Raw genomic sequence first — 17,379 nt, forward strand, 5'->3', positions numbered from 1 at the left:
GCACGATGGAGAGTGGTGCCGAAGACGCGGGGAATGGAAAAGCGAGGAAAAGGAAGCAAGAAAGATTGACATGCGAGAGAAGGAAAAGAAGTAAACGAAAGGAAGCTGGCAGAGAAGGGGATATATATATATATATATATATATATAAACGCCGAGTAGCCGCGAAGACCGCGTATAAACGCAAATAGCACTGACTCCAGTGCTCGTTTCTGCATTCGTCTCCGCTCTTTCTGTTTTACGTTCTTCGACTTCTTCTCTTTCGTTTTTCTTTCTCCATCTATCCCCCTTTCACGTCGTGTCCCGTCTTAACTGATTTCCGTGTGTGTGCCGCAATACCTTTATTTCGCTCAGTGAAATCTTTCTATTTTCTCAACGATGAAAACCCCCGCGTATATCTTTAACTCACGATGGACGCGGATGTGCCTTTAGAAACTGGAATCGCGAAACGTGACTAAATCAAGTATCGAAACATTATTGTATATCGGCGAGTAACGCCTGGTAAGAGGGTGGAGAGAGAAAGAGAGTTAGGACTCTCGAAAAATAGGATTCTGCCTGAATCTTTTACTACCATGCAGTACGTGATACGTGCGAGCCTTTACCGGTAAAAGGATATATCGGTTACAAGATGAAATACCAATAGTTGTAAGGAAAAACAGCGCAGTACCAAATCTCACGAGCGTTTCTAACTCGTTGTCAATAGCCATCCATTTTCCGATCGTTCGTTACTTCGTATAATAGAATGATCTTTTTCCGGAAGTGGGACGCGAGGGACCATTTTCATAAAAGCTATTTCGTTGCGCCAGATGATACCGGATACGTCGTTGATTCAATGGTACCCGGTTAAGAAAGATGGGGCACGGGGCAACGCCCGTGATATTCGTCGCTGTCGGAAAACGCGAGAACGAAACCCAGTATCGTTGAAAGCTTACCGAAGCGGAAAGCATGATTCAGTATGGCCAAATTTAACGCAGATTTCCAAATAACATTTGCGCGGACACGAAATGCTGGGCGGGGTGAATAACCATCAATATACAAACATATAATATGTATTCAGGTATGTATATATGTATAGGTATGTATTTCGCATTGCTTTTGTAATTCCGAGTGCATGCTGCAATCCAAAATATCGATGTATTGCCACTTGGTGTAGAAGCACGATTTTCGACAATTGCTATACGACTGATATAGAATCGAAGAGAGAGAGAGAGAGAGAGAGAGAGAGAGAGAGAGAGAGAGAGAGAGGAGGGAAAATACAGTAAATGCACAATTTTACGTACATAAGATTTTATGGGGATTGTAAAGATAATGTTAAATATGACAATAACAACTAATATATATTTATTAACTCCGTTAATATATATACAACATTGTGATTATTATATACATGTCAATCATACATTATTTACAGTTACACAAATTAATTACAACCAAAATCAAATTACATGCCAAAAAGGTTAAATGAAGTACGAATTGATATTTATAGAATTTTGATTAATTTTAATCTAGAATTCATATATAATTTTAGATATACCTACATTTTGTCATTTTATTTTATTCAAATTTATGCTTAATTATATATAAATCTATTTTATTATGAGAGAGAAAGAGAGAGAGATTAATAATGTCATTAATTCATGACATTAATTTATATTTAAGTTCCGAAGCGTATGTAAATGTTAATTTATATAATTTTATCACAAAACTGTTATTGTAATAAATTTTAATTAATTTTGTTTAATTTGAAGAAACAATTTCTTTTTTCCAATGTAAAGAAAAATAAATTTGTATAACTTTTAATCTTGTCTTGTCATTCTTCACAATAAAGAATACATTATTACATATTTGCATATTTGTATAAATTTACAGAAGAACTTAAAAGTTAGAGCTTGAGACTTACATTATTAGGTATAATTAAGACAATTCGTCGACATTTCTTTGAATCGCGATAGTCCACTAGAGATTCGGAGAAATTAGCAATTTATCCGTTTTTTCAAGTACTATTTAACCTTCCCATTATCTCGAGTTTACGATCTCAATCTGCGATCAGAATTGGGAAGCTGAAGCCAGTGAGTAACCGGTTTAAATTTCCAATTGAAAGTTCGCGCGATAGTTCGTTTCGATTGCCCCATAAAGGGAGAAAGATAGGGCGAAACCGTGCCAACTGAGAGCGAACAGCTACTGATTTAATAAAAAAACGGATTTTCCAGCAGGAGTTTTTGTGCAATCCCTACCACGCGGTGCGGTTATGCAAATGCGTCACGTGCACCCACGCATGGGCGTGCGAACGGTAGGCGATAACTGCGCACCGTCGATGATCAGTAATTACTCTTGCCTAAACTCAGGTAACAGTCTAATATCGGCGTAATATCCAATTTTCCATAATCAATTCCGGATCAACGTGTATCGGTTCTGACAAACTTTGATGCATCCGACGCCCTGGTAAGAGCATTTTCCTCGTTGAAGCCGTATAATGAGGGACGCATGACAAGCAGTTACTGAGCAGATAAACATCAAGATTTCTAGTGAAATAATAAATAGATAATACAGAACTTATACCGTGCGAATTTATAAGTTAGATTCCATTAAACCTGAAAATTATTTTCTTAAACATCAATATACATATGCAATCTCTAAATGTGTGTAGGAATCGTATTTCAAAAAATTGTTTTACAAAATAATTTAGAAATCAATTCAAATAGAAATCTGACTGTATTCGCGCATCGTGTCGCAGCTATTTATTCATCATATGTCGAAGGAGTAGGACCTATATTAACGATGGAATAAGACCTATATTAACAGAATGATCAGAGGAGGGACAATCTCTAAACTGTAATGTCGTGCCAACAAATCGAGCGAAATGAACTGTGATGCGAGACGCAGTCGCGCGATAGAGTGGTTAACGATGCAATTTAGGCTGAGATCGACTTACACGGGTCAAGCAACACCTGGGCATCTGACAGCAACATTAGTGCGGCAGCAGATTGCACGTCTTTCATCACGTCTGGTACGACGTGCATGTATCAAGAACGTCTGAAGTTAATACACCGCCGTGGAACGTGGCTAATGACCGTAGAGCGCAAATTAATAGCCCTGTATTAAAGGGCAATAACGCGTACTACTTGCATAATTTTCCCGCGAGAAAACGGTGAATGCACGCGGCCTTTCTTGCCTAGCGCATTCTTCGTAACGTTGAATACAACAAAAAATTCTATTACGTACAAATCTAAGTTTAGGTAACGCATTGAATATATGATGCGCTGAGATAATGACGTAATTTCTTTTATAGAAACAATTTTTTTATTTTTTTTACAAAACAACACACCTCACAAGCACATTGATTTTATATAATTTTTTTATTGTAGAATCAATAAAATGTAGAATCGAGACTAATGAGAGGTAAGATAAGCGCTAAGTGTATAAAATACTGTAAACTTTCCTTAAAATCTTTCCTCAGAGAGTATCGAAGAACAGGATATCCCGGAGACTATGGTTAATGGATGTGTTGTCTTTTAACCCGGGATCTACTTAAGCTTTGCCTATTAATTATGTCTTGGAAAATGGGTGGGTTCCCAAGAGTAATGCATTCAACACTCAACACATTCGACATATCCTATATTGAATTCAATCCATGATGTAGCTCGTGTTGAGAACCATAAAAAATTACTATATACCTATAAAAATTTAATGACTAATTAAGAGAATGCTTCATAAATTCGCCATTAAGGGCAGCTTTATACTATATCGTGTATACTGCAGGTGATTATGATCTGGAAAGCAATTTTTTTATGAAACAAAAATACTTTCGCGCATTTGCTGACAAAATAATTGTATTAGTACGAGTGAATTCTCAAGTATCAACTCAAAACTTATCTGTTACAGAACACGCATTGTTTTAAATTAGTATAACAGTATATATATAGAAAATAATATAATTGCGCTCTTATATTTATCAATTCTTATTTTATCATCATTCTTATTATCATTCTTATTTTTGCTCTCTGTATTTTTCAAACATTTATTATACAGAAGTGAAAATAAAGATAAGTAAAACGTATATTGTCGTGACTGTCACGTAAGAAAGAAATCCTTTTCAGTCTCAAATTTTCACGTATAGAGATTAGAGACATGTTTTGTAAGCAAAAACCAAACGCAAGAATAAAATATCACATTACTCTCTGTCTCAAAATTTCAGTGACATTTACGGAGCATTCCAATAGTATTGATCCGATGCAGCGTTTCATGTGTGTGTAACCGTCTGTACGAAATCTATGACTTTTCTCAGGAAGGCAGTAGTTTTACGCGAGTGTATCTCTCGTACACTTCATGACCTCATTACGGCGGTGCGCTATTAAATTGCTAGGAATACAGTATGTATAAAGATGCGGATTGTAAAGAAGACCGCAGCGGCATTGATAATAACTTTCACGATTCTGCTCGTCATGCAAAGTTTCAAACCCATCATAACTTATACGTGTGACGTAAACACAATATTTCACAATTGTTAGATGCAGGTAATGGAAGACTGATCGTGAAAATACATTATCGAATTCAACTGGAATTTACTAATGATATTGATTTAATAACTAATTTTTTTTCTGACATTTGTATTTTTTTAAAATAACACGTTTATATATATATTCCTTGATTTATTATATCTATCTATTAATACATTTTTCGATAACATTTTTTTAGCAGAGTTCAAAAATTATTTCAGTACAACTTTATTTAGTTTGTAATTCGATAAACAGAATTCTTATCAATATAACAAAACTCTATATATATATATATATGATAGAAAAATATATTTTTTACTTCGTATAATAAAATTGAAATAACTATTAAATTCTAAAATACGCACTATGTGCATATCAAAATTGATATTTTTCTTTTAGCACAAACATTATTTTTACATACCATCCTTGCAACTCCTTTGCAACGTGTTTTCACCGCTCACGTATTTATGGAATAGTAGCTATGGTCTATATCTGAAGTTTTCTTTTGCTTCGCCAGACGATATCGAATTTTCTATAACGTTTCCGAGTAATTCCGCGTTTGCGTACGTGGAAGTTAAAAGGTGACAAGGTTTAGCCAAGGCCGTGCTGGCTCTTATCGAATTTCCGTACTTGACTCTCTGACGCTTAATATTCTTTTGTAAATTTACACGCGAATTCTGGCTATTATAACACCCCGGGCGTAGCGTAGAATGATTTAAAAAAGTATCAACTATAACCGACTCTCTCTTGAAAGTGAAATATTCGCGCGGAATGTTCTCTAGAAAATCAGAAGCTAAACATTTAAACAGCCGAATCCGTGCTTCGCGCGCGAATTTGCTCGGACATAGTATTGTTCCGCTTCCGCTTTTGTTGCAAACGCACTTATCTAATTGTATGAACGATATATATACGTGAGTGACACAGAACGCGACGGTGCACATCGGTGTAGATATTCAAATCACTGCTTGTTAATTCACACACCTTCGTTTGCACGGAGAGCGAGAAAGCGAAATGTGTACATATCGCGCACGACAGTACGTAGCTTGATAAATTAACAATAGTCCACAGTGCGATCGCGCGCGTGTGTCCCGCTTGGGCGTTGTATCTCGATTTTCTTCGTAAAATATCCGCCGATATCCCCCCGTTGCGAGAAACAAATCTGTAATAATTCATCGTACAATTTCGCATACTGAAGAAATATGTGCCGTAAAAAAATCAAAGATTGAAACCACAGATTTTGGATGTGTTTGAACGAATGAATTGATAAAATATTGTCAAATATTTGCTAAAAGGTATTTAATAATCATTTAAAGCAAATAAAAATCTACATATATAAACATCTGAAAAAGATAAAAACGATATATTTTCTCTATTTTGCATTTTTTTATGTACATATATACACACACATATATAAATAATTATATAACAAAAATGGGATCTCTTTTGGATAAATATGGACTAACGCAATGATTATATTTAATGATAAAGCTAGCATTCTCTTTTAAATGCCAAGATTGCCGGTTGATATAATCACCAATAGCTTATACTAATTAGCATAATCAAATTGCATAAGTATGACAAATATTCGTTTATATAATTATAACTAAATCATTAAAAACGAGAGCTATATAATTTTGTTAAATTAACGTATCATCCCATTTAGTTATCTCATTCAAACTTCAATTTTGCTTTATGTGTTAGTCTGTTTCTTATTGTTTTAAATTATATTGTTTTAAACTATTTTAGATTATATTAATGCGATTTATATCGTACATATATAAAATTTATGATTTACATATAAAATTGTACAAATGATCTCGAAGCGATTACATAAAACCATACAATCACATCAAGGTTGCAAGGTTGTCTGAAAATCACAGCTGCATCGCATTTTCTCTCTCACGGTAACTTCCGTCGTACGACTCCTCAGACACAGATCACCTATCTCTCGATGCTGCCGAATTGACCCAGGTCCGTTGCATTATTCACGATATTGGACGGAAGCTACAAGGAGAGTGTACATACTGTCCAGCATCTATTCATCGCGGGAAATCTTTTGGAAAGAAATTTCAATGCTTAGGGTGAAACTTTTGTATCGTCAATTTTGTGAACGTTGTCTTAAAACGACAATCTGTATTACGAGGTGCGAGAAATAAGCTTTAATTGCACAACTTTAACTTTTAATCCATAAAAATCGACGTGTGCGATGCTTTGCGTTGATCGTACGGTTTGTTTTATACATGCATACTGTATAATAATAAAAACGTGTCGGAAAACTGCTAATCTAAAATAAAATTGAAACATGATAATACCGGAGATCTTCTTGGACTACTCAAAAGCAATGCAAAAATTAAATGAGTAAATTGCACGTACATACGTGATAGCAGACATTATATTAACGTCAGTGCGTACTAAAAGATATGCATATTTTAGCCTATTTAATAAAATATTAAATTGCTTATCTTACACTTCATTATATAAAAAAACGTGAAAAAGAAATTTTAAGTTGAACGTTATATAAAAATTATTTCTTTTATTTTATTTTTATTTAAAGATATAAAAAACATTGTGAAAGTTTGAAAGATTTTATAAAAAATATATTTCTCACAATGTTATATACATTACTAAATTACACACAATTGTTGAGTCGTTAATATATCATTTACCACAACTAAATCGCATTACAGGTCATTTTCACGGAGTCCTCGTAACATTGTAAAGTGCCGGCCATCAAAACAGGGTGCCTCGAATCTTGCGTCGGTCTTCGCAGACGACAATTCACGTTAGAAGTCTTAACGAGGACCCATAAAAACGCGCTCAGTGAATGTCAATCCCGCAGCCCCGCCACCTCCGCGCTTTCATCTAGCTATTTGACCGTCTCGCTTCCTCCCTCCGACACTTCGTATCTCCGTTGATAGTTGTCCTCCTCCATCCAGCCACTACCACGCAAACAGAAATTAATTAGAAGTAGTAGAACGTTTGCTCTCCTTACGACTCGCAGCAGTTCGCCGGCGAGTCTGAAACAAGATTACCGGATTTGCTGTTTTTGTTCGGCCGCGCAACGTAATTCGCTTGCAGGCACTCGAATCGCCCTCGTTCTCCTCGTCGCCGTCGTCGTCGTCGGTGTCGGCATCGTCTTCGTCGTCTTCGTCGTCCTTGGCGTCATCGTCGTCGTCGTCGTCGTCGTCGTCGTCGTCGTCGTCGTTGTTGTTGCCGACGTCGACGCCGTCCTCTACAACGACGACGTCCGTCGACGACGCTCGAATGTCGACAGTACCCTATCTCGCCCCCGCAAGATAGTATTCTTCTTTCTGCCACGCTGTACGAACGCCGCGCATCGCGGGGCAAAATGCCGGATTACGATTTGGCGAAAGAAGCATCGCGGGAGTTAAGTTTCAGATTTTCCGCGAAACTTGCAACCGGTTAATTGGTTTACTTCCGGCGAATACCAGCGGCCAAGGAACTTCCATCCCGGCTTGTTTTGCTCGGCGAAAGCTGTAAATCGTCGGCCTGTCTGTCTCCCTCTTCGTACCATCCCTTTTTCTCGTGCCCAAGTCGCTGTGCCACGCATTAATTGGAAAATAAACGTCATCAAAGATAACTCATTAAAAAAAATCTATCTTTATCATACATTTGATATTGACTGTAAGAAATTAAAAGAAAAAGATTTGTTTTGCGAAACAAAATCAATATAGAAAGATATTAATATTATTTGTTCTCTTTATAAACGTACAGATTTTAATTTTCGTCTATTATAAAAATGTTATTTCAGTCCAAAAGAGAAATAAGTACTGCAAAATATAATTAATGTTAATTCAGAAATTATGTCTAAAAAAGAACTTGTAACTTGCATTTTGTAATTTGCATGTTGGAAGCTTACGCAAAAAATTTCGTGCGTATAAACATGTAAAGTAATATTTATTACCTGTGCAACTTTTACAAGTGCTGCTTACAAGAAATTTAACATGATTGCATCCTCAATTTGAAGTTCAAGCAAATGCAATATTTTTGTTGCAATTTTCGACTCGCATAGAAAGGAAAAAATTCTAATTTTTCACAATTATTTTTTAGTATATAATATAACATTATTTTATTCAATTGTTTCCATTATTTAAATGTGTGTATCTACAAATATCGTTAAGTTGTAATGCTCAATTTGTGAATGACTTTCAGATGAGAGCAAGATTGCTTTGAAATTGAAATTGATTCTTATCTGCAATTGTTATATTAAATTATGGAATTAGATAACAATATATTGATTTATGTTTATGCAGATGTAATATATTATTAAATGATATAATAATTGCTGCAAAATATTGCATTTGCTCTAGATCTCCTCTGTAGGGAGATTTTACGATTAACTTATATAATAATGCGTGCAATAATATCCATATAATAAAGCATATAATAACATCACTAATAATAATCTTCCGCCAAAAATACGAGCGCTAGTATGTGTAGTCGGGCAGAGTAAATAGTGCGCCACAATGTGAAGCGTTCATCTCTATGACGAAACACCTCCAGGAAAATTCAATTACGTCATGTATAATGCCGCAGGATTTTTGTTTAGTCTCCACTGTGATACTTTTGAAAGCCCATTCCCTTTGAGGAAATTTACCGCGAGCGGCCGGGAGTGAATGGCTGAAATGAGGAGAAAATCAATATCTCCGAAGAAATAACATTCCAGGTATAAGGGAAAAAGCCGCGCCATCTAAAAATATTGATACTTTAACTAAGGAGGAAAGTTTGGCCGCTTACTGCCGCGCAGTGCCGAGCGGAACAACATAGGCGGCTCGGCATCTGCGGCGGCTGGTATTGACGGGTCTCCAATTCTATCAGGCTCCGGGAAAATATATATGTATTGGATGGCACATTATCGCATATTAGTCATAAAACTTTTTTTTCCCTCGGTATGAGAGTTGAACGAAATAAATTCCGCACGCGTGTCAGACGTCCGCGTGGATTATCGCGTTGAGCGGAGAAACGGCCATCTTAAGTCGTATTAATCACGCTCCGGCCGTTATATCTGCTGAAAAAGAACAGCGAGATTAACTTTATGCTCTACTAATTTCTGTGCGGTAACAAGTCTCGCGATTTATTTCTTAGATGTTATTGCGCTTATATATTATTCGCACGATCGATCGAGCGGCTGCGATTATCATTCCGACTAAATTTAAATACTTAAAGAGAATAATTAAATGGCAATAGCTATAATTAAATAACTTAGATTATTGCGTAATAAATTATAATGAAATAAATTATATCAATATATCATGTTTGTTATATTAATTATATTTCGATACATATATATATGCTGATGTCTGTTTTGCAATTATTTCGCACAATAAATATAGTTTTATGGTTTCTGATTATATATTGGAAATTGTAATAAATATATTTATAATTATATTAAATTGGGATTAACAAGTGTGACCTTATTAAATTTATAATTAATGAAAAGTAGTTGAATGACGAAATCGTACAATAATATCTCACACGAAATAAAATTATTATGTTATTATAACAATCACGTACGAAATATTGCATTAAAATTGTTCGACAATTAATATAGCTTTTGAAAATATAAACTAAATTTAATTTTAAAATAAGCATATATTATTAGTCGCAGGTATTTTTTCCGTATTTCTCAGGCGGACTAATTTGCAGCATATACTACTTACGCGATCCGCGATTTATCTCTGCTTTTTTATATTATCTCTGTAAATATGACTGAATGCTACCATTTTGTTTATTTATATTAAACCTAACATTAAGTAAAGCTAAAAAAAATACAAAAACTAAAAAAATATAAAAATAAAAAGTTACATACAATTATAGATCTCAATAAACAAAATTATTCCCTATGAAAATTATTCCCGAATACAGCCCCTTTGCTGTACGTCGAGTGTAAAGGCATGACAGTAGCAGGATAAGGGGTACCGGAGCATGTACTGTATGGGATAATGATTGACAGGTATCGACAGTCGGCGCTAACTGGTCGACGCAAACCTGTCAATGGTTGACGGCGATCACTTGTCCCGCTGTTACGGAGTTCATCGCAGCGATGAGTCGCGTGACGATGCAAGATGTCACACTATCGTACGTGTCGATGCGATTCCTACAGATATACATATAATGGGGCATAACACCGCGAAGATAACACTATTACGATATTAATATTAATATATCACACGCGCATCAATAACCGCCGTTAGCTATAACGCGCGCGATAGGTGCGTATAGGCGAAACGAAATCCGTAATTTGCATAAATTATTGCAACAACAAATATCGAGCATTAAGCGAGAAAATGAATGCGCCAAATGACATGTATCCGGGATATCTCCATCGCGAAATGCGACGGTGTATCAGAAATTATGGGGAGCTATAATCTCCGCGTGCATTATCGGCGAAAGCGTGATTCAAAACGTAAAACGATTAATACGATTTCTGCGATACAAATAATTTTATTGTTTTCGTTGGAATGCACGTGGAGTGATTTAATAAATTAAAACGAATGAGAAATAATTGCGTAATATGCACATTATACAATTACACACGTTAGAATACTGTGTAATTGTTGTCGTATCATGGGAGGAATGTTTCGAGATGTATTGTATCATGCAGATTTGAAAATTGCTCAAAAAAATAATCAGTTTCTTATGACTTTTTTTGGCGAAATTTCGGCGAAATACGTATCCGCATTATAAGGAGAATTGTAAGATCGTTAACTAAAATCCGCTCTTATACGGAACGGGACAATTCACTGTTTGTTAGCGCATCGCTGAAGCCGGTTGCCAATAAATTCTCCGTTCCTCCGCCTTGCCGTCCAAGTTCGATCTTTGAGCATCTCGAAGAGAGAAGGGAGAGATGAGAGGTCGGGGTATATCGTTCGGTCTGTTATCCACAGCCACGAAAACTGTATTTCACTGCATGAACTGCACGACACTCGAAGGGATGCGTCATAAATCATCCCGGCCGCGACGTGTGGGACATCGGATTGCATTTACAGAGCAAATAAATCTTTAAGACGGGTAACTATGCGGGTCAACGGTATCGGCGCTTCGTGCATGTCCGCGCAACGCAAATCGCAAGTTAACACAATGTCTACCTAACCGTGCATAATACTATTCTTTTATGATTGAATATTATGAACAATACAATGCGCGTATCAACGTAAGCTTGACTTCTGTACAAGTGACATTTTAGTCTATTATTTTCTTGTTTTCCGTGCAGGCTTAAGTCTGTAGTTGTATGCTTCGAAAGAATAGCCTTCATTATACTAATCAGTAAATACTTGAATAACATATTAATATTTGCCACTATTCAGACAATATCTGCTTTTATAATAGTTGTGCACGCGATCACAGTATCGTGGATATTCAAACGCTAAATGCAAGAGACCGTATTTAACACGCAATTATTTCAATGTAACAATCATGACCGTAATAATTTGACTAATGTTTAGCTAATTTTGTTCATCATTACTCGAACTTTGTCAACATTTCGGCATTATATTCTTTTCTCATAAACGTGCATAATTAATAACCGGTTAATGATACCGTTACATTTAACAGTGTGGCAAATCGTTTTACGCGAAACGTATTTAATGACGTAACGATTCTGTTTCAGTAAATATAGTTTATCGATAACATCTTCCGTTCCCAAATATTCTCTCTACATTTCAGATAAATAGAAAACAAAGCTACGATTTAATGATATAACAATACTGCGTTTTACTCGAGAATTATGTGTATTTGTTTTTGGGATGTGTTGACTTAGCACCCTTCCCTCTTCCCACGATTTTCCGACATATTGTGCATCCCATCGTGCTCGTATAATCACAATATCAATGTAATCATGCATTCAGATATTAATCTCATATCCGAGGCATTATAAACGTCCAAGTGATTAATTAAGCAACAAATAACATTCGTAAATTAATTCACCGGAGGCGGCTTAATTAATTTATCGATATATTGCCAATTGTATAATCGTATTTTAATCATTATTTGATTATTATTAAATGTTTTATATATATATATACTGAAGCAACTATATATATAAATTAAGTACAGGTAACTAATACTCACAGTGTGAATTTTCTACTATAGATTCTACATATTAGGAACATGGATTTTTTAAATAAATGCTATATACAAATATAAAATCAGGTGATTATATTTGATTACAAATATAACAATCAAATGTTGTATATTTTTAATTTACCTAAAATAGTTATATATGTATACATGATATTGAGAATATATCTTCTTATACGAAATATATGCAAATAGTCATCTGTGCATTCACTTAAATTGAAATGACTTTTCTTCGTTCAGTTTCAACTTGATTCTTTTATGCGGCTACGTACAAATAGCAAGCGTAATGTTGCCACGAACATGAGTTGTCATCAACATAAAGTCAAACGAAAGAAGACAGAAGCTCTTAATCGTGACTTAAAATTGTAACAGGTCTTGATCGTTTTCGGACAGATGGCGTTCAAGCGTTTCGATGTCACTTTACCGCATCCAATCAGGAATGTCAACGTTGAAACAGCTGATCTAGCACGCTACAACGATTGCCAGTACGTGAGGTCGCGTTGGTATGTATACACGTATACCGTCGGTGCTCGCTTGAGTTTGTAATATCTTTCTCTCCAGTTCACTCCACGTTTCTCACTCTTTCTTTTTTGCCTCTGTTCCACGCTCGTCTCCCTCCCTCTCTCTCTTTCTCTACTTTTTTTCTCTTACACTTACTCAAAATCTTAACTTGATTTCTAGTCTCTCTTCTCTTCGCCACATGTAGCCGGCAGGCTTCTCGTTTCTCCAAACTTCCACGATTTTCACTTTTCGTGGATATATATATTTGTTCGCTTAAACGATGTAGAATCAAAATTGTCAAATATCCGAGCCAACGGGGCGAGAAAGCCGCACGAGTGCGTGCACTCTCTCTCCTCCATCTCCGCCACCACCTTTTCCAGCTTCGCAGCCTTTGTTGTTCATAGAACCGCCATTGAATACAGCACCGTGCATTATGCTTTTATTCAATCCTCTCGCTTAAAATCGGTCGCAAAACTACGCGGTAATGGTTTCTGCACAATGCTATTAACGTTGAACTAACGAAGGCTGTCTACTGTGCTGGCTCGATGTTAAGATGGAAAAGTCGTTGGGGGTGCCACGGGGTTTGCGTCGTATACAAGATACAATGCGAATTCCCGGTAAAATAATTGAGTTTCTCATTTCCCAACGCTATCCTTCACCGTCGCCAAACTAAAATCCAAATTAATTGAGATGGTTGAAACGGAAGTAATCTTGGGCGAGAAACAAGAGAAAGTTCTTTAAATTCGATATTTTCGAGCTTTCTGTGAGCTCTTTATTTTTTACAGTACTTTTTCTTGTACCCACCTTTTACCTTTATTATATACGCAAAGTCGCGTATTATTAATAAACTGTTATCATTCTTCGCGTAGCACGCGCGAAAGAAGTGTGAATATTTTCTTCTATTATCTTTCAAGTACATACAAAATGGTAATATTATTGAAATTGTGTTATTAAATTTCTAACGATTAATTTACTGCAGCTATGACGTAATTTCAATGTGAAAATATATTCTCCGTCTATAATAACCGTCTTCAGAAAAAGAAACATCCCGGCTTAAGAAAGTGACTTAAGAAATGTAGTATACGCTACAAGCGATATCATTTAGCCATTTATTCCGCCAGATATCGTAATCCGACCGCACAGAAATCCCCCCGGGCTTTGCCTAGCGCCAAAAACGAGCTGTTCCCATCTGTTGAATATCCGCGAAAAATACCGCAGTTTTAGCGGAAACGTGCCGGAGAAAGCATAAACGCTGAGATTTTGTACACACTCTCCGCTCCCAGGCTCACGTCAAGGGATCAACCCCTGACCGCCGGTTAGCAAACAATACGTGATGTCGGTCCTGTGCAAAGAGCACGGGAAATCCTGAAAAAGAGCTTTATCTCTTAGAGCGAAGGAGAACCGCGCGGCCGTGGAACGTGGAACTCGATGCAGAGACAACTCCTGCAACCCCGAAAGGGAAGAGACGCGAGAATGGTAGCGGAGGTTTCGCGGTCGGCGTCGAGTCTCGCCTCGTTTCCATATCGAGCGACTTTCGAGAGGGGTATAGCGGTGACATCGTAACTCAATTTTCGCCCTCGCGCTATGGGGATGCGAAAAGGGGAGGGGGCACGAAAGTTTCCTGAAGGGGAAACGCCGTGAAATGGCGAATCAATCGAACGCTCGTCGATGCTCGATAACATTTCGCGCCTCCGTGCTTTTTTTCCCCCCTGATGCTCTTCGTGCGGGTGCTTCACCTCTTCGGCGGCTTATCCCATCTCCGGAAAGTCCATTAGTTCTCAGATCATCGTTACCTGTAATTCAATTCCGGCGGGCATTCCAGGTGAGGCAAGGTGAGACGGCAAAAGTTAGGTAAAGGCGGGCGAAGCAAGAGGTGCAAAATAAAACGCGCCAAGACGAGCGAAAGCACGAGGTAGAAAAGTATTTGAGCACATTTAGAAGGTTTTCTTAGTACTTCGATATATATTACGGTCTACCGGGATAGGAACGAGAGGAAGAGAAGGATTTTACAAATTTTCTCAGCGATGCTAGATAATGTAACTGCTATTATGACTTGTAATTTTTCTATTGTATCCTCTGGGTATAATTGACAAGAATACAAATGTGCAGTTATTTGATTACTAATTATAAGCTCTCTCGCGTAAGCATTAATGTGCCGTTTTCTTAAAATTGTTACAAATCCTAGTATCGGCCATGAACAAATTGAGTTAGCTAACGGAACATCCTACGATTTTCTCGCAATCTCTTGAAGCGTTTGTGGTATGCATACTTTTCGTGATTCTTTTTCTAGAAAGGTATTTTTTAATCATACTTTATACTTTTAGAGAAAAATTGGACGGTGTTTACGTGAAAGTCTACTAGAAGTAGCTTTATTTTTAAAAATTACATAATAATATTTTTAAGACAATCTTGGTTTAAAAATATTTCTCTTTGCAAAAAAGAATTAATCTCTTTACAGATGTTTCTTTAGAAGACGCAATTTCTTAATGTCAATCACAAAATTTACACAAATAATTAAATAAAAGTGTCCGTTTTGGTAAACTTTACTTTTAATACGAGAAAAGCGTGGCGGTTTGAGTAAGTCAAGATGGAAATCCTAATGGCATAAATTACCAAAAGTAAATTAAAACGGGGCAATCTGTCGGGGAATAGGATACACGTTGACGACAAATTTAGATATGTGTTGCAAATTTGTTACCATATGAAATGAAGGGTAAACTACGCACCGTCGACCATTCGCGATATAACACGATAATGATTGCCGGAACTTCTATCCTATCGCAAAATTAGATCGGGTCATATCAGATTCTAACTTTGTTGCCCAGCCGTAAGCTTTCCTCCCACCGTCCCGCCGTCGCCACATACCCGGGCCATAGTTTACGCTCTGTGCCCGTGATATCTCCTTCTACCAACACCCGCAAAGCCCGTCCTTCGTACTGCACGCAGCGCAGCACCGCACGGCGCTATGCCGGCGCCGTAGAATTAGCTTAATAGTTTCTGGCCAGCACGCCATTACGAAGAAAATCTAATTGTTTTGCGGCCCCACAGCCGGCTGAGCGCCCTCCGACCGTTGCGCCGGTGTCTTAATGCGGCGCTCGCCCAGATCCCGCATGCGGGACACGAGCGTGTCGAGAAGATTTTACGACGACACGACGATAGATCGGTACCCTCGTCTCTTCGCACCGGCAGTACTTCGTTCGTGTCGTTCTTCGTCTGTGTCGTATGTAGTGTATCGCGATACCTCTATCTGCTTTTCGCGAGCGCGATGAACTTTATACGTGTTGTTTTGCGTCCGGCGCGTAAAACGATCCTAATAACACGAACGGCACTGTTTCGGCCGGATGTGTTACGAGAGCTTGAAGTAGATACAACGAGTATACTTCTCTCTCACGGCCCTAAACTGGAAACGAGCCCATAAATGTTACTCTGTTCGATCTCTAAATTGTTCCTGTAGCTATGCAACCATGGAAAATATACGAGAAGGCTTGTTACATATTTACTGCCAATGCGAATCTGATGTGCAACATTTTTTATCTTTTTATGTTATTAGATTTCTTTACATCTCATATTCACACTAGCTGCTTTTATCTTTATTTACTATAGATTTAGCGACGCCCCATAAATCCTCCATACTTATGAATTACTAAATAAAAGATTACAATAAAATTATTATTTGATACATAATTCTTCTCAAGTTAAATATAAAATATAAAACATATTTTTTATACAAAGATATAAAAATATTTATTGATTTTCTTTTTTAATTCTTTTAGATATCTTTTTCATTCATCTTTACTGATGTGTTTAACATCTCAAAGCATTTTGCTCAAGCATTATTCTTCCATGTGCATACGTACCAAATTCTTTATATATATAAATATGCGTACATTTGAAGCTTATATAATCATAATCCTTTAAAATTAAAATATCATTTGTAATCACAAATTTTTTTTATATCTCAGCTTTGAAAATGTTACGTTTCTTTTAATTTCTCTGATATTTGTAACGACGATAAATCTGTATGCGTTATTAATAAATCGGAGATAGGAATGAACATGGACACGCAAGATTTGTTCCATTGCAAATTTAAATGCATTGCCAAGGCATCACCAGCGTATAACTTTATCTCATAGCCGATGCACTAGTTACAATTTTATCAAGTGCTGCGTCGCACCCGTGTTACAAATATGGCAGTTGGATAGTGATTACAGTGCGAGCAACAGAACAAGAACGAAGTAAAAAAGGGCTCGCGGTGATGATATAGGGTGACAGAACTAGTGAGAGA

General features: G+C 36.8%; 1 long non-coding RNA gene across 1 annotated transcript in view; it reads left to right on the plus strand.

Annotated features, from left to right (window-relative positions):
* LOC143905474 (uncharacterized) overlaps nucleotides 1-13,089 on the plus strand; it is a 120,339-nt gene extending 107,250 nt beyond the window's left edge. Inside the window, exon 3 of the long non-coding RNA XR_013259205.1 lies at nucleotides 12,966-13,089. This is a non-coding gene — a long non-coding RNA (uncharacterized LOC143905474). The remainder of the gene's footprint in view (nucleotides 1-12,965) is intronic.
* Nucleotides 13,090-17,379: the final 4,290 nt, after the last annotated feature.

This window comes from Temnothorax americanus, unplaced genomic scaffold (genome assembly GCF_048541705.1).
Source record: "Temnothorax americanus isolate GAGA-0224 unplaced genomic scaffold, ASM4854170v1 Scaffold62, whole genome shotgun sequence".
NCBI lineage: Eukaryota > Metazoa > Arthropoda > Insecta > Hymenoptera > Formicidae > Temnothorax > Temnothorax americanus.